Below are 27,807 nucleotides of genomic sequence, written 5' to 3' on the forward strand. Positions count from 1 at the left end.
CCATACAACACCCAGTGCTCATCCCAAACTGGCCTATTTCTTTAGACTTGCCAATTTGTTTTGTTTTTTTTTTTAATTTTTTTTTTAACATTTATTTATTTTTGAGAGAGCGACAAAGCGTGAGTGGGGTCAGGGCAGAGAGAGAGGGAGACGCAGAATCCAAAGCAGGCTCCATGCTCCAACCTGTCAGCACAGAGCCTGATGCGGGGCTCAAACCCACGAACCTGAGCTGAAGTCAGATGCTTAACCGGCTGAACCACCCGGGCACCCCTAGACTTGCCAATTTAGAAGTCATCCGTGGATATGATATACTAAGCTGATGTTACTGTTTTCAAATAAAATATCCATGAAAAGGCTTCAGAAATGATGAAAATATCAATGATCATACTTATTATAATGGTTATTATTCTTTTAGAGTTTATTAAATATAAAAAAATGTTAATTTAATAATTAAACATTTTTCTTTTTCCCAAATTAGTCTAGGACATTTGAGGGGAAAAAGTACTATCTCCCTACCCTAAGGGCTCATTGGGTGTCAGTTGCAGAACATGTCAAAATCCAAGATTCTTACAGTTTCGGAAAAAAATTTATTTTTAATGCTTCTCACTCCAGGGGTCCCTTTTGATGTATTTCTGCCCTCATTTCCAATAGTTAAATCTAAACCTGTGTTTCTTCTTAGAAAATTCATCATTCCACTTTGGAGCCTGAGATTTGGAAGCCAGGACCATGGCTCCTGGATATGAGAACCCAGACATTCATTCTTATATCCAACCACCTATATTTATTTTATAAACCTATCTAGATTATAAACCTTAGATACATCCCTCTAAGAACTTTTTTTAAGTTTATTTATTTATTTTGAGAGAGAGAGAGAGAGGACAGAGAACGAGCAGGGAAGGGGCAGAGAGAGAGAATCCCAAGCAGTCTCCACACTCAGTGCAAAGCCCAACACAGGGCTCGATCATGCAACAGTGAGATCATGACCCGAGCTGATCAAGAGTCAGTCGCTTAACCAACTGAGCCACCCAGGTGCTGCAGAATTTTATTTTAAATGGTCCTGCCACTCTGTTTGGGGATGTTACATTTAGGTCAGAATCTCTGGAAGACAGGGGCACCTGGCTGTCTCAGTCAGTGGAGCATGCAACTCCTGATCTTGGGGTCATGAGTTCGAGCCCCATGTTGGGAGTAGAGATTACTTTAAAAAATAAAATCTTCAAAAAAATTTTTTTAAATAAAAAATAAGTAAAAATCAAGTAATGTGCCAGTAATCATCTGCAAACCCAATGCTGGCCCTTATGCTGTTTCTCACACTCAGTTCTCTTCTGACCTCAGGCTCAGAGAAGAGTGAGCAAGATGATGACGGTGAAGATGATAAACAGAAGGAGAAGAAGAAGCTATGAACTTAGTGGTTAACTTTTTCAGGTCTCCAAATGCCAGGGAGCCAAAAGTGCCCTGTGAAAACATCCTGCTTAATTTAAGGTAAGGTGTGTCCCTGGCACAGTTTTCATAAAGTAAAATTAAGTATTAAGACATTATCGCCTTTCTTTACGTTGAAGGGGCCTAGAAGACTTCACTATGGCATAAAAATTATGTTGAACTGAAGTCATTTGAGAAGGCCTTTTTCCTTAACTCCCTTATGTGACTAAGAGCAGAGCCTCCCAAAAGAACACAAGAGGACTCAGTTGTCATAAATCCCCTAACGCTTGGGAGCAACCAGGAAAGCTTGACTCTTTTTTGTTGTTGTTGAAGTTGTATTTAAGTAATCTTTACATGCCACGTGGGGTTCAAACTCAAGACCCTGAGATCAGGAGTTGCATGCTCTTCTGACTGAGCCAGCCAGGCACCATGGAAAACATGACTCTAATGACTGGTGAATAGAAATCAGAACCACATCTAAACAGATATTGTCGGGGCGCCTGGGTGGCGCAGTCTGTTAAGCGTCCGACTTCAGCCAGGTCACGATCTCGCGGTCTGTGAGTTCGAGCCCCGCGTCAGGCTCTGGGCTGATGGCTCGGAGCCTGGAGCCTGTTTCTGATTCTGTGTCTCCCTCTCTCTCTGCCCCTCCCCCGTTCATGCTCTGTCTCTCTCTGTCCCAAAAATAAATAAAAAACGTTGAAAAAAAAAAAAAATTAAAAAAAAATAAATAAAAATAAACAGATATTGTCATAGAACTGTCTTATCCCCTATCTATTCTCATAAGGGCCCATTTGTCTTTCCTAAAAGTCATTTATTTTCCATAATTATGTATACACTTGTATTACCCCCTCATATTATAATCTATGTATTTTAAGCGCAAAGACTAGGAGGGGCACCTAGCTGGCTCAGTTACTTAGGTGTCCAGCTCTTGATTTTGGCTCAGGTCATGATCAGATTCCTGAGTTCAAGCCCCAGGCTGGGCTCTCCACTGACAGTGCAGGGCCTGCTTGGGATTCTCTCTCCCTCTCTCTTTGTCCCTCCCTTGCTTGCACTTTCTCTCTCTATAGATATAGATATAGATATAGATATAGATATAGATATAGATATAGATATAGACATAGACATAGATAGATAAATAAACTTAAAAAAAAATTTTAAATAAAGACAAAAACTAGATCTAGCCTATCTTTGGGTGACAAGTAATACCAAGACAGTATTTTGTGTATATAATAGAGATCAGGTAGGAAGAAAACTTACCTAAGGGCCCTAGCATTATGAATTGGAGTAGTTCTTAAGGTGGTCAGTTCTTAACTATTAGCTTGGACAAGTCCCTTTTCATTCTCAGCCTCAGCTTTCTCCTTTGCAAAATAAGAATCCTAGCACTTGCGTGGAAAACCCAGCGATTAGAAGAGCCATCCCATTTAGGCATCTAGCAGAAAGTCTAGGACATCAAAGACATGCTGTAAAGTTAGTTCCTCTGATCCCTCCCGCCTCCCGAGCATGCACCTGAACAGTGAGGAAGCTCAGCTGTCCTCACATCTGGATCCAACCACCCTCTCTCCTACCCAAGTGAAAATTCCCCAAATAAGAGTTTTTCTTAATAGGCAATGGATGATAGGCAAAATCCCTTCCAAGGCCATAAACAGTCAAAATGTCAGGACTTCTGGAAACTGCCGAGCTCTTGTTCTGGGCATACTGTTATATTAGCTTATCAGTTACCTTAGTGTCTCCTGGGTCAGCCAAGAGAGGGGACTGGAATGGTGGTGGGGGTGGTAGAATGGGTTGAGCTGGTACAGTGGGGCTGAAGAAAGGAGGGATGGAAGAGGTCACCATACCAGTCGGCTACGCCACCAAAGGGAGGTCTATGGTAATGAGAACAGTGACGTGGTTTCTCTGGGAATATATATGAAGTATGTGATTTTGGCCTCTACGTGAACCTGTGAGTCCATGTTCATGTGTGCAGGTGAATCGCACAAGAGAAATCCATGCACTCATGCATTCATTCTTCTGTTCATATTCATCAAATTAAATGAGCTTTTTAAAATGCCCCAAGTTCTGGCAGTGGGGGAGGGGGAAGATAAATAAGAGATCCTCCACCTATAAGAGTCTGACTACAATTTGTTTACACTCTGTTGGAGACAAAGGAGTAAATGCTTTGCAGGTCTTGTTCTATGAGAAGTTAGCACCAAGCACTAGGAAACTTACCCAGGAAAAGAAAGAAGTTCTAAACAGGGAGTTTTTTCTCTGCAGGTTCTACAAATACATTTAGCTTCATATATTCCCCTTCTCAACCCCTCCCCACCCCAGGAATTCATTTGGAAATAGAAACAAACTTAGTGAGACCTTCACCCACCCCTACCCCCCTCCCCTGCCTTTTGACATGTGCTAAAAAGCCAGTACTATGTACTGGCTCTTTCCTCTCTTTTCCTCCACCAATTTCCAGCAAGCAAAATAAAAATGTCTTTGAGTTACAGCGTTTCCCCTTGTCAGTTGTGGTAGATTGTAGACTCCGAGGCACTGGCACAGGACCTAGCACACAGGAAAGCCTCAGAAAACGTAGTCCGAATGTTGTAAATTAGTGAAATGGTTTCATTTGTAGAAGGGAGATACCTCCTTCTCATTCTCGGTGCTATTGTGAGAGTAGCCTTACCATGAGCCTGGCCTTGAGAAGCACTTCATACATGGTAGGTGGTATTGTTAATATCAATACTTAACAGTTTAGTGGATTATACGAAAACATTTAAAATATTTATTTTTGCTTTTACAGTAAAGAGAGAGAAAAAGAAAGAAAAACCATTCAGGCCATAATTAAAACCATGTGGGGCACTCCACAGCTCTGTTTTCCAGACCTCTGCAAGAGCACTACATATTGTTTCCTCCTTTTAGCCAAATTCCAAGATCTAAGAGTTACCCCCAGGAGAGAGCACGCCTTTCCAGGCAGTGGCCATTATCTTGCAAACCTCTGTTATCTAAACAAATTGTCTCCTTGGCTCCACGTTCGGATTAGTAAATAACCACACCTGAGGACAGGGCAGTCAGGCCCTCTGCTATTTACAAAAGATTCCAGTCCCTTGGGTCACAGCCTAGTGCCTGAGGAACCCAAGCAAACCCAGCGTTTCCAAGGGCTGCCTCACTCAGGACTCACGACTTTGACTCCTTTGCCTCCCAGGCAATTGCTAACCACAGAATTCCCCACTGCCAGGTCTCCTGGCCAGTGTGCAAACCAGTGTGGTTCCCAGGTCTGATCCTAAACCAGCAGCTCACATCTTCCTTTGCTGAGATTACACTGTAAAGGCAAAGTCTGAGTCATCTGCAAATGCCACCGTTGGATTTGTTATTAGTATGGGAAGTGGATTATTTATTAGCATTTGTGAGAAACATCTGGACTGCCACCTCAAACTGGAAGACTTGATTTTACCCCCTCACTCCAACTGTCACCAACAACAACGTTAGAAATGAGGCTGGACCCCAAAATCAAAGGCACATGCAAGGTTTTATTGGCGTTAGAGCTTGAGCTGAAGGGACACACAACAATAACAAAATAGTTATGCTGGCCTCCTAGAACAGCAGGGATGTCCTACCTATGTAAAGAAACTTCCCTTAGGTTCCCATTCCCGCACAATATGCCAATGAGGGAAAGAAAAAGAAAAAAACCTTGTCTTGATTGGTTGGAAGGGCCTCGTTCTGATTGGTCAATATCTGGGTCCTCTGTATGAAGTCCAGCTGATGTATAGGGTCCCATTCTGGCCTCTTTCTCGTTCTGCTATGTAAAAGAAGGGGTTTAAACAATAACAGCCATCAGACAGTGCCTTAGGTGCATAATGTTTTTCAGTTTGCGCTTGTTCCCGTGGTCCCTGTCTTATGGCTACCCGGATTTTCATTTTGAAAAGCTGACTTCTGGGCCTGATGCTACAGTTCTCCCAGTTCAAAAACATCACCCACACAGTAGATACACAAGAAACAGTTTCAATTAATGAAGAAAATGTCATTGGGGTCTTAACCTGAATGAAGATATTTACCTATCTAGGTAGAAGATCATGCTTGGCCAGATAGACTCTCAGGCTACCTGTTTAGAAAGAAAACCTGTAAAGAAATTATACCTGGCAGGTAGTAGGCACTTTTTAAAGGTTTGATTCACAATGGTAGGGCCAGAGGGAACATGTGTGTATATGTGTGTGTGTGTGTGTGTGTGTGTGTGTGTGTGTGTGTGTATATACATATATATATGTATTCTTTATGTAATTGAAAATTTTTACGCATAAAAAAGACAAAAGGAAATATGACAAAATGCTAACGTATATTTTCATGTTGTGGAAATATATATTATGTCTGTTCTTTTCTATATTCTATATTTTTCAAAAAATTCTCAAAATTAAACAAAGAGGATGTTGCCTAGATTTGTTCATCTAGAGAATCTGGACTAAAGGGCACCAGAATTCTTTCATAAAGGCAGAAGTGGCTTCTGCTGATTCATTCATTCATTCATTCATTCATTCATTCATTCATTCATCTGCTGGCTCTTTTTTAAAATATAGCCTGGGTCCTATATCCCTCACAACAACCTTAAGTGTCAGGTATTATAATAGTCATTTTACAAATGAAACCAATAAATGAGGTGCAGAAAAGTTAGCTAGCTCAAGATCACACAGCTGTATATACTGAATAGGGCTTCAAACCAAGCAACGCATCCCACAGCCCTCCTCTTTAACTACTATCATGATGAACTGGAACCACGGAAATTGCCATCATTGAATAGAGTACCTAGCATAGTCCTGTCTCCTGTCTTCTTCCTGGAATCAGAGCTGAGCCTAGAGAATTTTTATGTTTTCTCAAAGGCAGTGTTTCTGAACATTTGTTTTTTTCATTATCATGTCCCTTAAGGAGCCTTTTTAGACTTTTTTTATTTCCTAATTTCCCCCTCCCTGTAAACTTTTTTTTAATTAAGAAGTTTTTTTAATGTTTTTGTTTTATTTTTGAGAGACTGAGCGCTAGTGGGGGAGGGGCAGAGAGAGAGGGAGACACAGAATGTGAAGCAGGCTCCAGGCTCTGACCTGTCAGCACAGAGCCTGATGCGGGGCTTGAACTCACAAACTGTGAGATCATGACCTAAGTGGAAGTCGGATGCTTAACTGACTGAGTCACCCAGGTGCCCCCCTGGAAACTTTTAATACTACAGATATACTGTTTACCTATTTATGTACTGGGCAGGGACACAAACCATTGTAGTATCTGGTTGTCTCATTCTCCAAGAACCAATTTTTACCTCCTTGGCAATAATGTCCTCTGCTAAGAATACAGGTTCTAAGGAAGCCGATATCAAGAATTTCTCAAGGCCTTTTATATTTCCACTGTTTATCCACCTGTTACAAAAACATGAAATGAAACAAAAGCTCCTACCTGGGCTGAAATCACAGGAAATACAGCATTGGAAGAATTTCAGGTTTTTTCTCCCCCACTTCTAAGGTGATGTGTTTGAGGGGTGGCTGCGGGTGTGTTCTGAGAGAATGGGGAATGTGGAACACCAAAGTAACTGCCTTGGAGCTGGGGATTCCAGTCGTCCTTATTACACGGAGTCAGTTTTCAATTATGTCCGCTAATGAGGTCCAGCAATAGGATGGGTAATTAAAATCCACAAAGAATTCCCAAACCTCATTTAGAAAACTATTTCAAGCTCCTTCTTGAGCCTGTGAACATGTAAGAACCAGACTGGGATAACTATTCATTTTCTTCTATTGTTTCCAGACTCAGATGGAATGGGAATAACAATCATGCCAGGTTCCTCTTTGTATTCATTTACTCAGGACCTTCTCTTTACCAAGCACTTTGTACGTCTCATTCACCAAGGTGTCTCGTTAAGCCCATAGGCTCTATATGTGATGAGTATCAATCATCCTTTCTATTTAAAGATATGAAAACCTACTTCCCCAAAGGGCTGGGAAATGGCAGAATCAGGGTTTAAGCTCAGGTGTTTCTAATTCCAAGTACATTCCTTTATGGTATCTTCAAAGCCTTATGAAAAAGTTAGACCTGGAAAATGTTCAATTCAATGGAATTCAGTGCATTTTGAATTGTTGATCAATTCAAATGTTAATAATTTCAGCTTTAAAGTTAGATTGATTGGATTTATTTTTTTCTAATCATGTCTCCATAAGCATTTCTAATGTCTCTTGTGTTTCTCTAATCAGTAAAACCATTGTAAGGAGGATTAGATGATACAATGTTTTCAAGCACCTAGTACTACATCTGCATCAAAATATCCTGTTTCCTGCCCCATCCATTAGCCCTTATATCATTTATTTGGCTTTTGTCCTATGCTGCCCTGCATTGTTACCTCTCAGTTTACAGTATCTGTCTGGCCTTCTTAGCCAAATTGTAGGAACTCTGGGATCACGAGCAGTTCTTATGAAGGTGGTCCTCAAATTTTCAAATTGGTATTTTTTTCAATGTATGAAACTGGATACACTACACATTGACACTCCGAAAATGATAGTTCTAAGCTAATTTTAGACTTCTACACATCACCCAATGAGCAAGGACTTGAACTCTCAAATGGTGGTGTCTCTTGCCAGGATGACGACCATTTTTGTTTATTCTCTTATATGCATAGTTTATTGCATTTGTCCTTCTAATTTTATATCAAGTGCAAAACAGTGACAAAAAAAGTGATAAATAAGATGGTGAGATGATAAAAGACATCACCTAAATGGCAGATCTATATCCTCAACTGAATGTTCATTGAACTTCAGCCTATATCTGCATTCAACTTTGGAGGATAAGAATAAAATGCAAGGTTATCATGAAACATTGGGAATCTCTTCTCAGGCTCTGCCAAAATGGACAGAGTGGTGGTAGGAGACATGAAGAAATCTTTAGGTTATGAATTGTCAGTATGCGTAAAAATCATTGCTATGACTCAAATGTCCAGAGGAGTTCAAGGCTGAGAGAACTATTGCCAAGAGTAAAGCTCACACTGATCCCTGGGAACACAGGCCAAAGTTCAATTTCCTTTGACATCATTTTTTTAACAAAAAAATAATACAATAAAATCATCATTGTAAACTCATACTCAATCTCCTACACAAGTGCATTTGCAAATCCTTTTTCACACAACGAAATGATTTTTTTTTTCTATTTACAAGATGCCATTTTTAGAAACTCAGTTCTTCAAGAGCAAAAATATCTGTTTTGTGCACCGATGTGCTCCAAGCACACAGATCCCTGCACAATCACTTAATAAATATCTACTGAATATAATTCAATTAAACTGAAGTTGAAAGAAGATATTACTTTATAAAATTACTTAGTATATTCCATATTCTCTGTGTTTAATAATCATGTGAGCCTTGTGTAACCCAGGAGTTTAAGAAAATCTAAAATGGAGAATACACTTAGGATTTTCTTATTTTAGGTCTTTGGGTCCAGATACATACTGAGTTAGGTTCTGTCTCGCATTACGTATGCAATATTCATCAAGTCATTAAACCTGAACCTGATTTAAAATAGATAAATAGTAACACATTTATGTACCAAACTATTGATTTATTTATATATCCATCTCATGGTTAGGACAGCTTATAAGAATACATAAAATGAACCAAAACATATTCATACACATAAGTACTAAGAAAATATAGGTTAGATGAGAAGTTATGATAAAGAAAAAAGCCTCAGTTTTTTCATTTGTAAGTTAAGAAATGACACCAGCCACACAGGTTGATGTGAGTATCGCATGTGATATTAACTTGTTAAGGTTAACACAATTTTTTTTTTTTTGAGAGGAAGAGCACGAGCGGGGGAGGGGCAGAGAGAGAGGGGGACACAGGATCAGAAGCAGGCTCTGCACTGAGAACAGTGAGCCCGATATGGGGCGCGAACTCATAAATCATGAGATCATAACCTGAGCCGAAGTCGGATGCTCAACCTACCTAGCCACCAAGGCACCTCAAGGTTAACACATTTTAAACCTTTTAGCTGTTGTAGTCATAATCGTAATCTTAAAGGTGAGTAGCGTAACTTCATGTTTCTACTTACACACCACACCATTGGTGGCATTGATCTCCCCTTTCCACTGTAATCTTCACAATGGTTGTAGATGCTCAGTGGGTTTTCAGTACTGAGGGTGACACTGTGTTGTAGATTATCTGCAAACACGGCCAGCAACAACACTTCCTATTCCCACACATCTGCTGGGTCTCTCATCTAGAAGCAGTCTGTTTTCCTTTCTCTTAAATCTGGGAGGGCCTTGTGACTTGCTTTGACCAAGAGAATGAAACAGAAATAACACTGCACCAAGTTTTGTGAAGCATTGAAGCTTGTATTCTCACTCTCTGGGAGTCCTGAGACACCATGTAAAGGAGTCCATGTACCCTACAAGAAAGAGAAGCCATATGGAAAGAAATCGGCCTGGCCATCCCTGGCCATTCCAGCCACCCCAGCTGGAGCTTCAGACATGTGAGTGAAGCTAGCTGAAATCATCCAGCCCAGGTGAGCCATCCCAGCAAAAACCATATGGAGCAGAGATAAAGCTGCTGCCACCAAGTCCTGCCCAAATTGGAGAGTCATTAGCAAAAATATGGTTATTGTTATTTTAAGCCACTAATTTGGGGGATGTTCCCTAGTCTGCAATTGATCAACAGGGTGGTTTTCCCTGGGCAGAACTCTAGCCTCAGAAGGGGCTATCCAATAGAGACAGTTTTGTCTCAGTTTTTATCTCATGTCCTGAGCAACTTCCTCTTTATTTTGTCAATTGCCACTCCACTACCTGTCCTATCTGCTATCCATGGGTTTTCTTTTTTTTTTTAAGTTTGTATTTTTATTTTGAGAGACAGAGAGTACACAGGGGAGGGGCAAAGAGAGAGGGAGAGAGAGAATCCCAAGCAAGCTCTGCACTATCAGCACAGAGCCCGATGTGGGGCTCGACCCCACCACTTGAGCCAAAATCAAGAGTTGAATGCTTAACTGATTGAGCCACCCAGGCACCCCACTATTATCCATGGATTTTCAAGGAAGATCAGTGATGTTGTACAAAAGACCTTAATGCCCTCAGAGAAGACTACCAGATGTGAATATTAGGTAGGTGGAGATAACATGTAAAATTCCTTTGTTTGGCAATAGAGAAATGAAAAGACAGGCCCTTTATAGACCAAATACTAGAAATCGGATATCACAGTGGCTTGCTTGCATTAGGCAAGAAGGAAGGAAAGAAGAAGGAAAATGACATTAGTCAGTCTCAGTAGCCCCCAATGAGATATTGGTATTGCACAGGAAATACAACCACACTTCCCTTATAAAATGATAAAGAAGATTAACACACACACAAACATGCCCTTTTTATTCCCAGTTTTAATGTATTGTACAATCAATATTTTAATGACAAGGAAAAGAATAAAATAAGCCACAATCAACTATCTCCATTTGCCAAGTTCCTTTCCAGTCATTTTCCATGCCCATTAACTGTAAGCCCTTATTTTTAGCTGGTTAATTATCCAACTTCTCTTGCACAGGCCCAAAGACCAATATGAACCCAAAGCAATGAGGGAGGCAAGAAACGGAAAAATAAAGGAACTGTGCTCTTTATCTCCATGGAGTCATGGAGTGAAGGTGTTAATGGTTAATTTATCTCTTCATTTATTCAGTCAATGAACATTATTGCAAGTATTTTAAGTACTTTCCATTTCTTAACATTCTTCAGCTGTGTAATTACTTGTTCATTGGTCTTCTGCCCAATTAGACTGTAAGCTATACATGACCAGATCTGTTTTATCTAATTCACTACTGTTTTTCCAGCATTTAATATAATGCTTAGCACTTCAGAGGCATTAAGTAAATATTTGTTGGATTAAAGCAGGAGAATTGCAAGTCTAGAGAACACATTTACCAAACTAGAGATGGAAAGGAAGAAGTAAGAAGAAATGGTGGTTGTTAAATTAAATAGTGTCTGAGAGTCTATATATTAAAATGAGAGCATGCTTGCCCTAATGTACTTTAAGATGAATGTGGTCTATTTGATTAATGCTGCTAGTTAGAATTTGGGTCTTCTGGAAAAAAAATAATGAAACCATCTCCGGAGACATTGTGTATTCAGTTCATTTAATATTTATATTGAACTTCTTAACTCAGCATCCTCAAGGAGACCAAAAATGATCATTGCAATGTGCAGAGTGATACTCTGGAGGATGGGGTAAGAGCACTCCCCACTCTCCCAGTCCCAGATAAATCAACCGTAGATTGAGTTAAATATAGGTGCTCTCCTAAGGGGTGGAGTGAGTACTCCAGATATTCAGAAAAGAAATATCCTTTCTTTTCTTTTTAATTTTTTTTTAACGTTTATTCATTTTTTTGAGAGAGAGGGAGACAGCGCGAGCAGGGGAGGGGGACACAGAATCTGAAGCAGGCTCTGGGCTCTGAGGTGTCAGCACGGAGCCCGACGCGGGGTATGAACTCACGGAGGGTGACATCATGACCCGAGCTGAATGAAGCCAGACGTTCAACCAACTGAGCCCCCGGGCGCCCCAAGAAATATCCTTTCTTATCTCTTTCTCCATAAGACTTCAGCCCAGGCTTAAAAAGGAGGTTTGCTCTTACAAGGAATAATAACCATATAAGTTAGGGTAGAGGTCAAAAAGGGACCCGCAAATTCAATGGCTTAAATAAGATACAATTTTATCTGCTCTCTCATAATAGTCTACAGGTAGGCAGACCAGGTGAGGAGACAGCTGTGCTCTAACAAAATAATTGAGACCTACTTTCCTTCTATCCTGTTGATTCATCATCCTCTACTAGAGCAGTACTTTTCAAATGTTAATGTGCATTTAAATCACCTGAGGATCTTGCTAAATGCAGATTCAGTGGGCCTAGAATGGGGCCCAAGATTCTGTATTTCTAAAAAGCATCCAGGTAAGGGGGTTACCCGCTGGCTCAGTTGGAAGAGCATGTGACTCTTGATCTCAGGATCATGAGTTTGAACCCCACGTTGGGGGGGGGGGTTACTAAAATTAAAAAAAAACTTAAAAAATCATCATAAAGAAATAAAAAGGATCCAGGTGATGCTGATGGTGCTAGTCCAAGGACTATACTTTGGGTAGCAGAGCCCTAGAGCACTGTCATTATCTGCATGGTCAAAGCTGGGTGGCTGGCACATCTTGTTTACAGTTCTCAGGAAGGAAAAAGAGGACAAGTCCAGGGCAAGAAGTTTCCTTTCAGCAAACAATGTGGAAATAATATACACACCTTCTGTTTACATTAAAAAGTTAAAGCCTGGGCGGCTAGCAAATGTGCTTAATCTCTAGCTGGCAGCCACATTACCAGCAACAAAGTGTGGAATAGAGGGGAAAGGCGCAATCACCATGGGGAAGGGAGAGACCGGATACTGGGGAACAGTTAGCAGCCTGCACCACAAAAACCAAGAAGGCAGGAGCTTCTATTTAAGCAATAGGATGAAATGAAGCACCAAGAAGTAGGATGTATGAGCTAGGTGTTATTCTGACACCCGTGAAGATAGTTTTAGCGAAAAGCTGTTGGATCAGAAGCCAAGGGGCGGTGAAAGCCTTCCATGTTGTTTTTAACTCCTGGATCGTTTTGCCTGAACAACCTCTGTGACTTGTTCCTGGGGGTCCTGAAAATATGACAGGTAAGTGAGAACAACTCAGAGACTTTTAGAGACACTGGGTAGATTCTGATACCTACCTGCGGTTTGAGAAAATAAATGTAAAAAAAATCAAGAACATAACTAAGGAAGACATCAGGCCAAATGTTAAGATAATTCTAGCATAAATTAGGAACTTCTGGAATTATTTAACATGAACTTATATCCCTATGACTATCAGTTTACCCAGGACCTCTATTGAAATTTATGTGTTTCTGACAGCATCAGAAACATAATTCATTGTCCACCCTCTGGATAGACAAATTTTCTTAGAACCTTCAGCTGACTATTAATTTTAGGAGTGTCCAGTAAAGAAAATTACATAACCTTTTCTGATATCCCCACCCCATTTCAACATTTAATTATCCTGTAGTTTTTAATATTTATTTATTTATTTAATTGAGGGGGAGGGAGAGAGGGAGGGGGGGGGGAGAGTAAGCCGGGGAGGGGCAGAGAGAGAGAGTGAGAGGGAAATCCCAAGCAGGCTCCACACTATTACTGCAGAGCCCGACATGGGGCTCCAACCCACAAAACTGGGAAATCATGACCTGAGCCAAAACCAAGAGTTAGACACTTAACCGAGTGAGACACCAGGCACCTCTAATTATCTTCTATTTTCACAAGATCCCTTTTGTATCTAATCTAGTTGAAGTAACTACTTTGGAACTCTTCTGAGATTGAAAGTGGCATTGTTAAAATTATGCCAGGACAATAGATGGGCTCAGGTCATGATCTCACGGTTCATGAGTTTGAGCCCCGCGTCAGGCTCTGTGCTGACAACTCAGAACCTGGAGCCTGCTTCAAATTCTGTGTCTCCCTCTCTCCCTCTGCCCCTCCCCCACTTGTGCTCTATCTCTCCCTCAAAAATAAATAAACATTTAAAAAAAAGAAAGAAGGGGCGCCTGGGTGGCTCAGTCGGTTGGGCGTCCAACTTCAGCTCAGGTCACGATCTCACGTTCCGTGAGTTCGAGCCCCGCATCGGGCTCTGGGCTGATGACTCAGAGCCTGGAGCCTGCTTCCGATTCTGTGTCTCCCTCTCTCTCTGCCCTTCCCCCGTTCATGATCTGTCTCTCTCTGTCTCAAAAATAAACGTTAAAAAAAAAAAAATTAAAAAAAAAGAGAGAAAATGTTGTGAACTATGTACACTTTTTTGTAGGAAAAAAAAACAAAAAAAACCCAACTACTTGAGGATCACTTGCCCTGAAGTCACAGTATGCACATAGAACATTGTAGATATTTCTCTAGCAAAAAAAGAGAAAAACTCAGTGTGTTATATATTTCCATTTATGCTTTTCTTTTAAATGAAGGAAGCATACAACTGGTTGAGATATTCAGAAAATAAATAAGATCCTTTCTTATCTTTTTTCACATGACTCTGGCAGACATTAAAAAATAGATTGTAAACTCTGGTCCATTGTGACCATAAAGCTTATTGCATCATTTGGTAATTCCTATGTAGGATTCTGTTACCAGAAGAAGCAGGGAGAGTAAGAGTGATGGGCGGACAAAAATACAAATACTATCATACTGGACAAGTGATAAAAGCTGTTAGAGTGGTGTGGAATGTGTGTGGAACTTACCCCAGTGATATTGGCAGTCTGAGCAGGAACTGCCCTCCAAGATGAGAGTTTGGGTTGTGTCTGGAGAGGAATGTTATATGGAAGGTGTTAACTCAGAATCACATAGCCTAGAGAAGTATGAAAAAAAAAACATTATGCAGGAAAGGGAGCTAAGAAAAAAATCAAATGCAGCCTTAAGCCACAGAGACTCAAATGGAAGCATAAATATGGTAATGCATAAGATAAAGACAGTGAAGTGAGAAATGAGGGACTGACTGGTCAAGGTCAGGCATTTCTATATATGACTTTTTAAATATTGCACATCGGGTAGAGAATTTTTCTTTCAAATGTGGGTTCTGGTTTGTTTCACCATAGTGGAAAATACTCCTTAATTAAGTTGCAAGGTACCAAATAAGATGTATTTGTCATTTTTTAATATCTAACTTATTTGTTACTCTTAGAAAATCTCATTTTTAACATTTTTTATTATTTATTTATTTATTTATTTGAGAGAGAGAGAGAGAGAGAGACAGAGCATGTGAGCAAAAGCAGGGGAGGGGAAGAGAGACAGGGAGAGAGAGAATCCCGTGCTGTCAGCATAGACCCTGATGTGGGGCTTGAACTCATGAACCGTGAGATCATGACCTGAGCTGAAATCAAGAGTCAGATGCTTGACCAACCTAGCCACTGAGGTGCCCCAGAAAATCTCATTTTTGACTTGATTCAGAGGTAGAAAATCTCAGAGAAGACAGCCTCCATCTCTTGGCAATCTGTTCCTGGTGGGTTTGTTTGGCCTCCTTCATTCTCTTGACCAAAAATTTAGTATACTCTGCAACGTCTTCCTTATTCTTCCTAGTACACTGTTTCTTTAGAGCAATATGCCAACACCTGTGTTGGGGGACACATGGGGTAACAAGACTGAATCTTGGGCACTTTGGTTCTAGGTTTCTTACCTTCTCTGTGTAGCGGCTTCCTCACAACATACTGGTGGACATCATCTTCTTTAGAGAGATTGAAAAGTTTGCAGATTCTGCTAGCTCTTTTGAGCCGCAGGTGACGAGACACAGTAGTATTAGTGAACCCAGGAATATCCTTCTCCCCTTTTTTACAATGACCAAGTTGAGAACATTGAGATGGGCATCCACAATGCAACCCTGAACAGATTTACATTTTTTTCTCCAGTCCTCCTTGCTCTGTAGAAGTCAGCAGCAGGTGGACATAGCCAAGGGTCAAGACACCCTGCTTCATGGAGAAGCCTTGTTTTTCATTGCCACCACTGACTCAGACCACATAACCCTCCATTCTTCACCCAGAGCGTCAGCAGCAACTTCTGTGGGCATACATTTCTCATAAAAGGTAGGAAGTTTGTGTTCATCATCCACTTCAGTGAGTTTCTGGCAGCCAGTAGCTGGGAAAGAGATGTTCATCTTCATCCTGAAGCAGCCCACTGCCTCCGAGGCACCCTGAAAGAGAGCATGAATTTGTCATTTCAAGGAATTATAAACCATGTCTTGAGACAGGAGGTCACTTCTCTAGACTCCCTACTGCCTGAGCGAGAGGCATGAAACCAGCAAGGAAGACACTAGGAGGCAACACTGGTGGTACTGTGGAGGAGAGCTGCACTTGAGTGTTCAGCCTTTCTGTGCTCTATCTAATGCCACCGACACTATCAATAACCTTTAAATGTGCTGCTTCCCAGCAGAGTTGTGATGTGCGATAAAGCTTTGTTGGATGAATGGATGATTGGTGTTTTTATGTCTTTGTCCCCCCCACCCTTCAAATGTAAACACAGCCTAAAAGTCCAACCATCCCTCTCTTACCACTTCATAGAAACCAAGCCTAGAAGTTCAATCAGACCTAAAGACCTCCTTTCAGTATTTTCTACTAACAAACTTTTGTTTGTTCAACTTGTTAATGGCTATATTTCTCTTTGTATTCCCTTTCAGGACCAACAGGACTAATTTCTGGGATATAACATATAGTTAACCAGCTTGAATTACAGATACAGAACCCAGCTACCAGGCATGGGTCAAGGGCTTACTGTGGCAGAGACTGAGTAGCTATACACCAAGTCTATTTTTTCTCCTTCCTGGAAGCTTTTCCAGCCTTGTTTGTAATTAAATGTGATCCTGTGTTAGCTAATAGAGTGTGAGCAAAAGTGATAGGTGCTAATTGTAGACCTGTCCAATAACCTTCCATCCCTCCATAACATACCGTCTTTGTTTTCTATTTCCCTGGCTTAGTGACAAGAAGCATGGTGAGCTGGGAGCCCACAGGTCAAAATAGCAGACCCACAAGATAAAAGAAGCCCTAAATCTTTACTTGGAGGAGAGACACTTGCCAGTCAGATACCTCTTTTGGACTTTATATGAGTGAGAAATGAACATCTTTTGTATTATGTTACTGAGATGCTAGTATCTATCTGCTAAAGCAACTAGCATTACCCTAACTGAATCATATACACACAAAGAAAGAATCATGGAAATTACAGCTCGAAAGCACTTTAGAAATCAAATCCAATGCTCAACATTCAGAAAGGTGAAATGATTCCCCAAGAGTAACAATCTGGTACCAGAACCTACGTGTTATATATTAGTCAGGATGAACTGAAACTGCAGTAAACAAAAAGAGTAATGTATTGGCTCATTTTATTGCAAAATTCATGGGTAGGGCTGAATCCAGACGCTGAGACAATGTTATCCTGATTTGGCCTCTGAGTGAGCTCTGTTCCACGAGGTGGTCTCTGTTCCCACGAAGGCTCTCCACTTCTGGGAGAAAACTGTTTCCTGGCAGCTCCAAGATATAACCCCGACAGAGTGGAAGTTTTTCTTAGTCCACACTTTAAACAAAAATCTTGTAATAATTGCTTCTGATTGACCTGGCCTTGTCATATACCCATCTCTGAACTAAATGATGCAGCCACCACCCTATTGACTAGCTACGTGGCATCAGCCTCAATCATAAGATCTATAAAAGCCAGAGGTCAGGGTTCTTACCCAACTTTACTAGATGCACCCTCTCTCTTTCACCAGAGCATTAACTATGCATTTATTGGGGCGCCTGGGGGGCTCAGTGGGTTAAGCATCCAACTTCAACTCAGGTCATGATCTCATGGTTCATGAGTTCGAATTCCACATTGGGTTCCGTGCTGATGGTGCAGAGTCTTCTTGGGATTCTGTCTCTCTCCCTCTCTGCGCCTCCCCCACTTACTTGCACACATGTGCACAGACAGTCTCTCTCTCTCTCTCTCTCTCTCTCTCTCTCAAAACTAAATAAATAAACTTAAAAAAAACTATGCATTTATTTGTTGAACATTTACAATATGCTAGGCTCTGTGTAGACTGCTATAGTGGATAAAAAGAACAAGATACAGGTCCTTCACTCTACTGTCTATCCTGTGTGTCTGATAAAACATATATACAAATAGTTACCTGGCCACCAACCAACAATAAAAAAAAAAACTGACTATCTGTCATAACAAGGATATACTTAGAGTTTATGATTATGATTTCCTGCTATAGGACCACATGTTTGTTTAAATCCACAGAGAGAAAGGGGCACCCGGGTGGCTCAGTTGGTTAAGCATCCAACTTAGGTTCATGATTCGTGGGTCTGAACTTCCCGTCAGGCTCTGTGCTGAGAGCTCATAGCCTGGAGCCTGCTTTGGATTCTGTGTCTCCCTCTCTCTCTGCCCCTCCCCCACTCACACTCTGTCTCTCTCTCTCTCTCTCTCTTTGAAAAAAATAAAAATAAATCCACAGAGAATCAGTGCCGCTAAGAAGAGTAGACATGGTTAAACTAAGGGATTAAAGAAAGACAAATTGAAGCATAGTTGGGTAGAGTATAATAAACCTGGTTTTTCCTTGCAATTCCAAATTCCAACTTTAACTGCCAAAACAAAATGCCCAATTTACCAAAAGTAATTTAGACAAGGTAGAAGTGTATTTCTCGGGGTGCCTGGGTGGCTCAGTTGGTAGTGTCCCACTCTTGATCTTGGCTCAGGTCATGATCTCACAGTATGAGTTCAAGCCCCACATCAGGCTCTGCACTGACAGCATGGAGCCTGCTTGGGATTCTATCTCTCCTTCTCTCTCTCCCTCTCCCTCTCCCTCTCCCTCTCCCTCTCTCTCTCTATCTCTCAGTCTCTCTCTCAAAAAATAAATAAGTTAAAAAAAAAAAAGAAGTGTATTTCTCTCTCATAAAACATCCTAACTAAATAGGGGATAATAAAGGTAGCTTCTTAATGTTAAAGCCTGAAGTTTCTTCTGTCTCTGCCATTTAGGACGGTGTTGTTCTCTCCCCATGGTTGAAGATGAACTGCTAATACATATCCTTAGTCAGCATCTGAGCAAAGAGAAAGAGGGCAAGATTCAGCAGAAAGACATGCTTTTTGCTTCTAAAGGTACAACCCAGAGGCTGCAAACATCACTTCTGTTCATATCGCATTGACTACAAGGAAGTTTGAGGAATATCTTTTGTAGCTGGGAGTTCTAGTAAACAGCAAAGAGAGTGGATACCAAGGAACTATTAGCAACCATGCAACATAATAGAAATAATCACCTAATCTATCAATGAGTTATAAGGGAGAACCTATAAGCATTCTTTAGTCAAGTTGTATCATAGGAAACCAAGGTCCAGAGCGGTTGAGTGATTTGCCTAAGGTCACATAGCAAATTATAGAGGGAGCCAGGACACAAATTAGCATCAGTCAACTTTGAATGGTAGACTGGAAATACCATCTTGTGCTGTCTTTCAAAGTGCTTTTTTACATAAAGTTGTGAAGAGGAAAGTAATAGTATAGACATCAATGAGAGTTTTTGTAAGAAATGTCAAAAGACAAAATACTGATTTTTTTTTCATTGCACAGTTGATAGAGCTTACATAGATTTTAAAGTATTTAGTTGTGTTATTTAATGCAAACTAATATGCTGTCATAAAAATTTAAATACTATACAAGTTGTTAAAAGTGAAAATCTTCCCCTTCCCAGGAGTAACCACTGTGAACAACCAGTACAGCTCTGCTTATAGAGATTTTCAAAGGTTCTTTTGTCTATTCCTAAAGTGAGAGTGTTCCCAACAATTTTTTTTTTTTTTTTTTTTTTTTTTTTTTTTTTTTTGTAGAACCAGGAAACCAGAATGACAAGTAGATCAGCAGAACCATTCTCAGTCACTGAAATTGAGGTGGTTCTTTGGCTGGGAAACTTTGGGGGTCCCTGAGGCCAGGCAGCAGAGAATAAGTTCCAGCACTGGCTATGAGGTGGGGCACATCTATACTTGTCATCTTGCCGACACCAGGAGTGGCTACTTAGCACCAATTCTTTCCTCCACCTCCATAACCTAGCTCTCCCTACCCAAGCTAGTATATTCCTAATGACACCACTTTATTTCCCCCAAGACTGACTTCCACAGTCAAGTCTACTGGGTGGAAAATATTAAGGTGGCGGTGTGGGGACAGGAAAAGCATGAGTTTTCTGTGTTATGTTCTAACGATTCAGAAGTGACAGCCCCAGGAGTTTCTCTGTATTCCCAGTTCACTCTGTCTCTCTACGAGATAGCATGTGCTGAAAGGCAGGCAGTCTTGCACCACCATTTACTATATGTGTGCCTTATAGCAAGTCATTTAGTTCTGAGCCTAAATTTCTTTTTTTTTTAATTTTTTAATGTTTATTTCTAGGAGAGAGAGAGACAGACAGACAGACAGAGAGAGCATGAGGGAGGAAGGAGCAGAGAGAGAGGGAGACACAGAATCCAAAGCAGGCTCCAGGCTCTGATCTATCAGCACAGAGCCTGATGCAGGGCCTGAATGCACAAACCACAAGATCACAACCTGAGCTAGAAGTTGGACACTTAACCAACTGAGATACCCAGGTGCCCCATGAGCCTAAATTTCTTTATGGTGACTAGGGACAATCTCACAGGGTTAAGAAAATTAGTGACATGTTGTGTATGAACAGTACTGCCTTATAAGCCTCTGTGGAAAAGAAGCTTCAAGACTCTGCTGTCAATGGGCTAGACTACCTTTCTCTTGATTCAAGTAATTCCTAGTATCAAAAAGAGTAAACAAACTCATATACCATTGACATTAGTGTCAACAGACACATAATTGTGATTTATAAAAAGATTTTGAGAAATGATGACACAACAACAAAAATTATTAGACCAAAACCTAACATTCTCAATTCTTTAGGGACTTAGCAGGCGTCAGATTATAGACTTGAATTGCCCTGGGTATTTTTAGCATTAATAATAGGAGTCTTTTTAATGAATAGACAATAATTCTATAATATTATTCCTGATCTCAGAGAGCCTAGTCCTTTTTGTTGTTGTTTTTATTATGACTTCTACTTCTATTATTTTTACTTTTAGTTCTGAAGTTTTATGAAGATTTTCTGGACAAAAAGAGAAATGAGATCGAGGAAGCCTATAGGACTAACAGTCAGCAGGTACCATTAGTTCAGCCTAAAGGTGGTGGTTGAAGGCTGGCCTCTTTTCTGATTAATCAGCACCTATACCAGTGCTAATAATGAGTTTTGTATTAAAAAAGCAAATGTCAGGGGCGCCTGGGTGGCTCAGTCAGTTAAGTGCCGACTTTGACTCAGGTCATGATCTCGCAGTCAGTGAGTTCAAGCCCCGTGTCAGGCTCTGGGCTGACAGCTCAGAGCCTGGGGCCTGTTTCAGATTCTGTGTCTCCCTCTCTCTGACCCTCCCCTGTTCATGCTCTGTCTCTCTCTGTCTCAAAAATAAATAAACGTTAAAAAAAAATATTTTATAAAAAAAAAAAAAGCAAACATCAGTTTGAAAGCCAATTCATTCTGGAGGAGAGTAGTTTAAGTAAACTTAAAACATCTTCATTTTATTTTGGTACAGAGTTTTAAATCAAATGCAGATATGTTTTTCAACTCCCCAAACAAATGTCATTTACAAGTTAACTAAACTGCATAGAATTGTCCTTGAGTCTTGGTGCTCTGTTGTTAATAGTTTGGGGTCGCTTATAAAAGAAACAAATGAATCACCCTCCTCCACTGCTCCTCTCCCTGCAAAGAAACCCAACAAACAAAAGCAGTGGGTGTCATTAATGTACTAACCCTTGTTCCTTACAGACACAGGGGACATATTTGTCTTCCAAAGAATACAAACATTTAATCCTTTTCATTCCCTCAGAGATATTCCTCAATCTACATTTTCTGTTTAAATTTGAAAAGCTCTAAACAGAGATATGTATATATTGATTGATAAGTATTTGAAAAGAGTGATTTGTGAATCATTATTAGGGTTATTGTTATTGTTGTTTTTGAAACATTTTAAGCCAGTGACTAATAAAACTAAGATTTCTCAGCTTTTTGAGAGAGAGAGAGACACACAGAGCATGAGCAGGGAAGGGGCAGAGATAGAGAGGGAGACACAGAATCCGAAGCAGGCTCCAGGCTCCAAGCTGTCAGCCCAGAGCCTGACATAGGGCTAGAACCCATGAACCGTGAGGTCATGACCTAGACTGAAGTCAGATGTTTAACCAACTGAGCCACCCAAGCACCCCAGATTTCCCAGCTTTTTCAAGCAAACATTAGAAATTCTTCCCATTTCTTAGCCTCCAATAATTTATCCTCTATTCATAGGACACTAAGAAAAGACAGCATGAGGAATCAGTTAATTTAGAAACTCCTTCTCTGGGGGCGCCTGGGTGGCTCAGTCGGTTAAGCGGCCGACTTCAGCTCAGGTCACGATCTCACTGTCCGTGAGTTCGAGCCCCGCGTCGGGCTCTGGGCTGATGGCTCAGAGCCTGGAGCCTGCTTCCGATTCTGTGTCTCCCTCTCTCTCTGCCCCTCCCCCGTTCATGTTCTGTCTCTGTCTCAAAAAATAAATAAAACGTTAAAAAAAAAAAAAAAAAAAAAATTAAAAAAAAAAGAAACTCCTTCTCTGTCATTTATACATATAGAAACCAGATATATAGACATGTAGAAACCAAATTATGGGGAAAACAAGATCAGAGAACTCCATCATATTTCTATAATGACTAAATCCAAACAATAAATTATTTAAGTCACTAAATCTTCCAAGTCTAAGCATAGCTTACATAAATGAAGAATAAAGGTCAAGCTTATTTGATTCTATTTTTAAAGTTTATTTTTACTTATTTTGAGAGAGAGAGAGCAAGCATGCATGGGGGAGGGGCAGCAAAGTGGAGAGACAGAATCCCAAACAGGCACCTCACTGTCAGTGGAGAGCCCAACTTGGGGCTCGATCTCACAAACCATGAGGTTATGACCTAAGCCAAAATCAAGAATTGGATGCCCAACCTTGGCACCCCAAGGTCAAGCTTATTTTAAATTATGAGTTATTCTCTTATTGATACTTTTCTAAATACACCGAAATCTTCACTTGTTATGTTTTAGATGTGAGATTGTGGATGATCAATTGCTTTGTTTTTACTTCAAACATTTTTTTGACTAATGTATACTACTAAAATTGGAATTTTTAAATTAGAAAAATAAATAAAATATTATAAAGTCACTTCTATCATTACAATGCCAATATGTGTACTAAAATGTTGACCCCACTGCTTTGCCAAGCTCCAAAGAAATCTGAAATGTAAGAATGGATTTGTTCATTTTGCCATTGTCCTCTACTGTTCAATTCAATTAATCTTAGAATTTTTTGATGAAATCTATCTGTGTTGGCAAGATATCATAATTCTGAAGTCAGCCTACTTTCACAAAATTGAATATTCCTCTTATGCAGTAAGTCTCAGGAAGGTAACAAGAGCCAAATTATTCGACCTAGAAAGAGCCTGAATCAACTCTAGTGGAAGCTAAAATTCATAATTTGATTTAATTTTGTGTTATACTCATTTTATGAACTTTATTTTATTTTTATTTTAGAGAGAGAGAGTGAGAGAGCAGGGGAGGGGCAGAGGGAGAGAGAGAGAGAGAGAGAGAGGGAAGGAGGGAGAGAGAGAGGATCTCAAGCAGGCTCTATGCTCAGTGCAGAGCTCGACGTGGGGCTTGATCCCAGGACCCTGGGATCATGACCTGAGACGAAATCAAGACAGACATTCAACCGACTGAGCTACCCAGGCACCCCATCATTTTATGAACTTTTAGTTAAAGAATTGGGCACCTGATTCTGACCAGGAAATGAAGCAAGGACTTAGGCACATTTTCTTTAAACAAGGAAGGTTCATATTTCTGATAGTGATATAACCATTAAGGCAATTTTTTACTTTTGATATTTAACAACCAGATAATTTCTAAAAAAGATTGACTAATGACTAACATCAGTCAGAGGAACTGTACTAGTTAATTAAAATCCCCAAAAGGAAATATCACAGCAATCTTCTTCAGTATAATTTATGAAATCAGTCAATGAGACTGAAATCAAAATTTGCCCTCATGATAGAGATGACTGGTTTATTGTGAACTCTGAATATCAGCAGTTAAGTACAGCAAAATTAGACAAGAAATAGTTAAAACATGATAGCTTTCAGGGATTTAATTAATTTCCACCATTAAAATGATTATTTCAAACTTATATTTCAATGCTTATGTTTCAACCTGTTAAGGGAAAAGCCTCTATTGACTGTCTCAACAAATGCAAAATGTTTATGACTTTTTCCCTAAGAATTGAGGCTAGAAGTTATTAGAAATTTATTAGCAGGAAAAATAACAGGGGTAACCGCAATAAAAATCATTTTTTGCGTGTGTTTTGTATATTTTACTGGATACTAATACCACCTATGTAAAGCAGAATAGCCTAATGTTGAAGAATATAGATCTGTGTCAGAATCCTGGAATCAAATCTTGGCTCTGCCAATTATTAGTGATAAAACCTTTAACAAGTTAATATAACCCATCTGAGACTCCGTTTCTTCATCTGTAAAATGGGAATATCTCATTGGCATGTTATAATGATTATATAAAATGCAAAACTACAGTTTCTTATTCAAAACCCTAAGGCCAAGTGTGTTTCAAAATTTAGAGAGCATGTTTACAAAAGGAAATATAGTTTATATACTGTATGTTATGCAATACCTCCAACAGAGGTTGGAATAGCAGTCCAAAATCAAATACATTGTGTCAGTCAGCTATTGCCTCAATATTTCCACATTAACAAAACACTCCCAAACTCAAAGGCTTACAAAAGCAATTGTATGTTTTTCTTACTTATAGATCTGTGGGTCAGAAGGGATGACTGCTTCAGGCTGCCGGTCATCTGGGCTCAGCCAGGATTGGCTGTGTCTTTTCCAGATTGCAGTTTGGAGAGGCTATTCTCTCACTACTCTCACTCTTTCTTCTCACTCTTCTTGGATCAGCAATTTCCTGGGGCAGGCTTCCTCATGTCAAATCATAGGAACAAGGGACACAGGGACAAGCCAAACTCAAATCCCACAAGTGACTTAGAGCCCTTGCCCTGCTCCCCTGCTCTCATCACCTCCAGTCATGTTCCCAAAGCAAGTCGTATGGCTAAGTCCGAAGTTAGGGTAATATTTTTTAGGAGGAAGCAAGTGAATTATTTCTGTAAAGTACTCAAATCTATTATACATGCTGCCTTGTCTTCAGTAAAACATATAAATATATTCACATTAAGTGGGATAAACACATATTATAAATAACCTCATGATAGTTTGGTTTTCAGAACTTTTTGGATTTCACATTCATAGTTAAGACATTGTGGATCAGTAATGTACTTAGTATAGGGCCTGATATTGGTCTTTTTCTGGGCTTTGTGATACCTGGAAACTTAACTATTGGAAGCTTTTCCCCATGTTATGCCAAACAGAATGTATCTGTATTCCCTCTTGAGTAGATGAATGAAATTGCATTGCAACTGGTTAAATGACCACATCTAGATTCTACTGATGCCTAAACATGTATTCATTTTATTAATGTTTATTTATTTTGAGAGAGAGAGTGAGAGAGATCACAATGGGGGAGCAGCAGAAAGAGAGGGAGAGAGAGAATACCAAGCAAGCTCCTGGCTGTCACTGCAGAACCTAGGCTGTCACTGCAGACGTAGGCCTGGATCTCACTAACCTTGAGATCATGACCTGAGATAAAATTAAGAATCCGGTGCTTAACCAACTGAGCCACTCAGGTGCCCCTTTTAAACATTTTTAAACTAATATTTATTTATTTTGAGACAGAGAGAGAGAAAGAAAGGGAGAACTTGGTGTTTTGTTTTCTTTTTTTAAAGTTTAGTTATTTTGAGAGAGAGAGAGAGAGAGGGAGAGAGACAGTAAAAGAGAGAGCATGCAAGCGCAAGAGAGGCAGAGAGAGAGACGGTGAGAGAATCTGCACTGTCAGTGCAGAGTCTGATGCAGGCTCAAACTCAGACTGTGAGATAATGACCTGAGCTGAAATCAAGGGTCGGATGCTTAACTCAGTGAGTCGCCCAGGCGCCCCTCTTTTACTTTATTTTTTTTTTTGAGTTTTATTTATTTAAGTGATCTCTACACCCAACATGGGGCTCAAACTCACGACCCTGAGATCAAGAGTCAGATGCTCTACTGACTGACCTAGCCAGGCACCCTAATTGTAATTAATTCACTTTACAGTTTGCTTTTTGAATGTGAAAGCCAATAATATTTCTTTAAGTCTGAAATACACAACTGTAAATAACATACTGCTTAAACTTCACCTTTATAGCTAATTTAATCCTCTTAATGACTGTGAGTTAGGCACTTTTATGATCCTCAGTTTGCTATCCTCAGATAAAGAAACAAGCATAGACACTCTAAAACTTTAATCAAATTCACATACCTAGGAAGGTGCAGAATTGAGGCTCAAATCCAGATGGCTCTCACTCTCTTCTCCTTTCTATTAACCTTGGGCTAAACATTTTTGTAAACACAGAGAAGCTCAGTTTCTCAACAACCCACTCTGGATTTAAAAAGTCCCTGTTTGCACATGAATATAGGACTTCTCCAGCTATCTTTCAAAATTTGGAAAACCTAGTCACTACTTTACTATCTGTCAATGCCATTTATCTGTGAGCTCCAGAAAATCTGGAAACCCATGTGATGTATCATTTTCCAAGTATCTGGCATAATGCCTGGCATATAATAGGCACCAAGTAAATATTTGTTGAACAAAAGGAATGAGTACGTTACACATAAATAACTAATGTTTCCTAAACATGAGCCTTCAAGATAGTGGTTTTTGAAATTTCAAACCAGTCATGTAGTGTTTCCTCTCTTGTCCATTTACTTTGCGATTTCTACTCCTGAGACTAGGTGCTGCAGTAAGGCTGGCCTCCTTGGTGCTCACGGCAGGCCAAAGCTACTGCTAGCACCTGATCCCTAATGTTCTCCACAGCGCCTGGCTGTTTCACATTTCATCTACTTCTTTTGCGGCCCCCACAGGACCTAACAGAAGCTCCAGACCCATAGGAGGCACATAAGAAAAACACTTGTTCATTTGGATTATCACATCCCTGAAGCCGGTTTACCTATGCAAGCCAATTGTGAAAAGGCTTAAGGAGTTAAGCCCCAGGGGCATTCCTGCCATTCAGTTAGTACATTTCATCCACTCCTACTCTGTTATCTCTGCTTAAAGAACATCTGAACAATTTCAGGTTTGTTAATTAAACTTCACATTCTCCGTTTATTAACTAATGCATCCTATCATGTTTTTAACCAGAGTGAGACAGTTACTTAGACTTCAATAATATGCTCCCCAAATAAAGAAAAAACAATGTTAGCCTCAAGTTACACGAAGGCCAAATAATAATTAGCGACTATACTATTTTTTGTATTTCCTTAAGTTACCTGAGAATCATGTTTCTAAGGGGATATGAAGTAGAGGCGTGGACTTATGTTTAAAGTAGAATATTGCCCAATAATAGTGCTGTCTACTATATACTTATCCCTAACCCTTCTTGCCTAGATTGTAATTAAAAGAGAGGGTTATTATAACTTCATGGTTATTACCTGTTTCATGTTACAGTAGGTTGGTTGATGTCCTCTTGAAAAAAAAAAAACTCAACTTTAAGTTGAGGCATTTTTCTAAATACCCCAATGCAATTCTTATGTGCCAAAATTACTATTTCTCAAGTTTTGGAAGAAGATTAAATAAATCCAGAGATGTATGAAAGAAAAACAATAGAAAACAATACTGCTGAATTACTTGCAATTGAACCAGACAAGATTCAAAGTGAATTGCATTTATTTTTCAAGCTAGATCATGAAGAAATAGT

General features: G+C 39.9%; 1 long non-coding RNA gene and 1 pseudogene across 1 annotated transcript; both read right to left on the reverse strand.

The window, feature by feature from the left end:
* Positions 1 to 4,890: 4,890 nt before the first annotated feature.
* LOC109266627 (uncharacterized) lies at positions 4,891 to 6,900 on the reverse strand. Its single transcript, XR_002079787.2, has 2 exons — positions 6,814 to 6,900; positions 4,891 to 5,176 (listed from the first exon to the last, which is right to left on the reverse strand). It is a non-coding gene; the product is annotated as an uncharacterized LOC109266627 (long non-coding RNA).
* Positions 6,901 to 15,433: 8,533 nt separating this feature from the next.
* On the reverse strand, positions 15,434 to 16,052 carry LOC128772947 (40S ribosomal protein S6-like; annotated as a pseudogene).
* Positions 16,053 to 27,807: the final 11,755 nt, after the last annotated feature.

The sequence above is a fragment of the Panthera pardus genome, unplaced genomic scaffold (assembly GCF_024362965.1).
Source record: "Panthera pardus isolate Hobbes unplaced genomic scaffold, ASM2436296v1 HiC_scaffold_11, whole genome shotgun sequence".
NCBI classification, from domain to species: domain Eukaryota; kingdom Metazoa; phylum Chordata; class Mammalia; order Carnivora; family Felidae; genus Panthera; species Panthera pardus.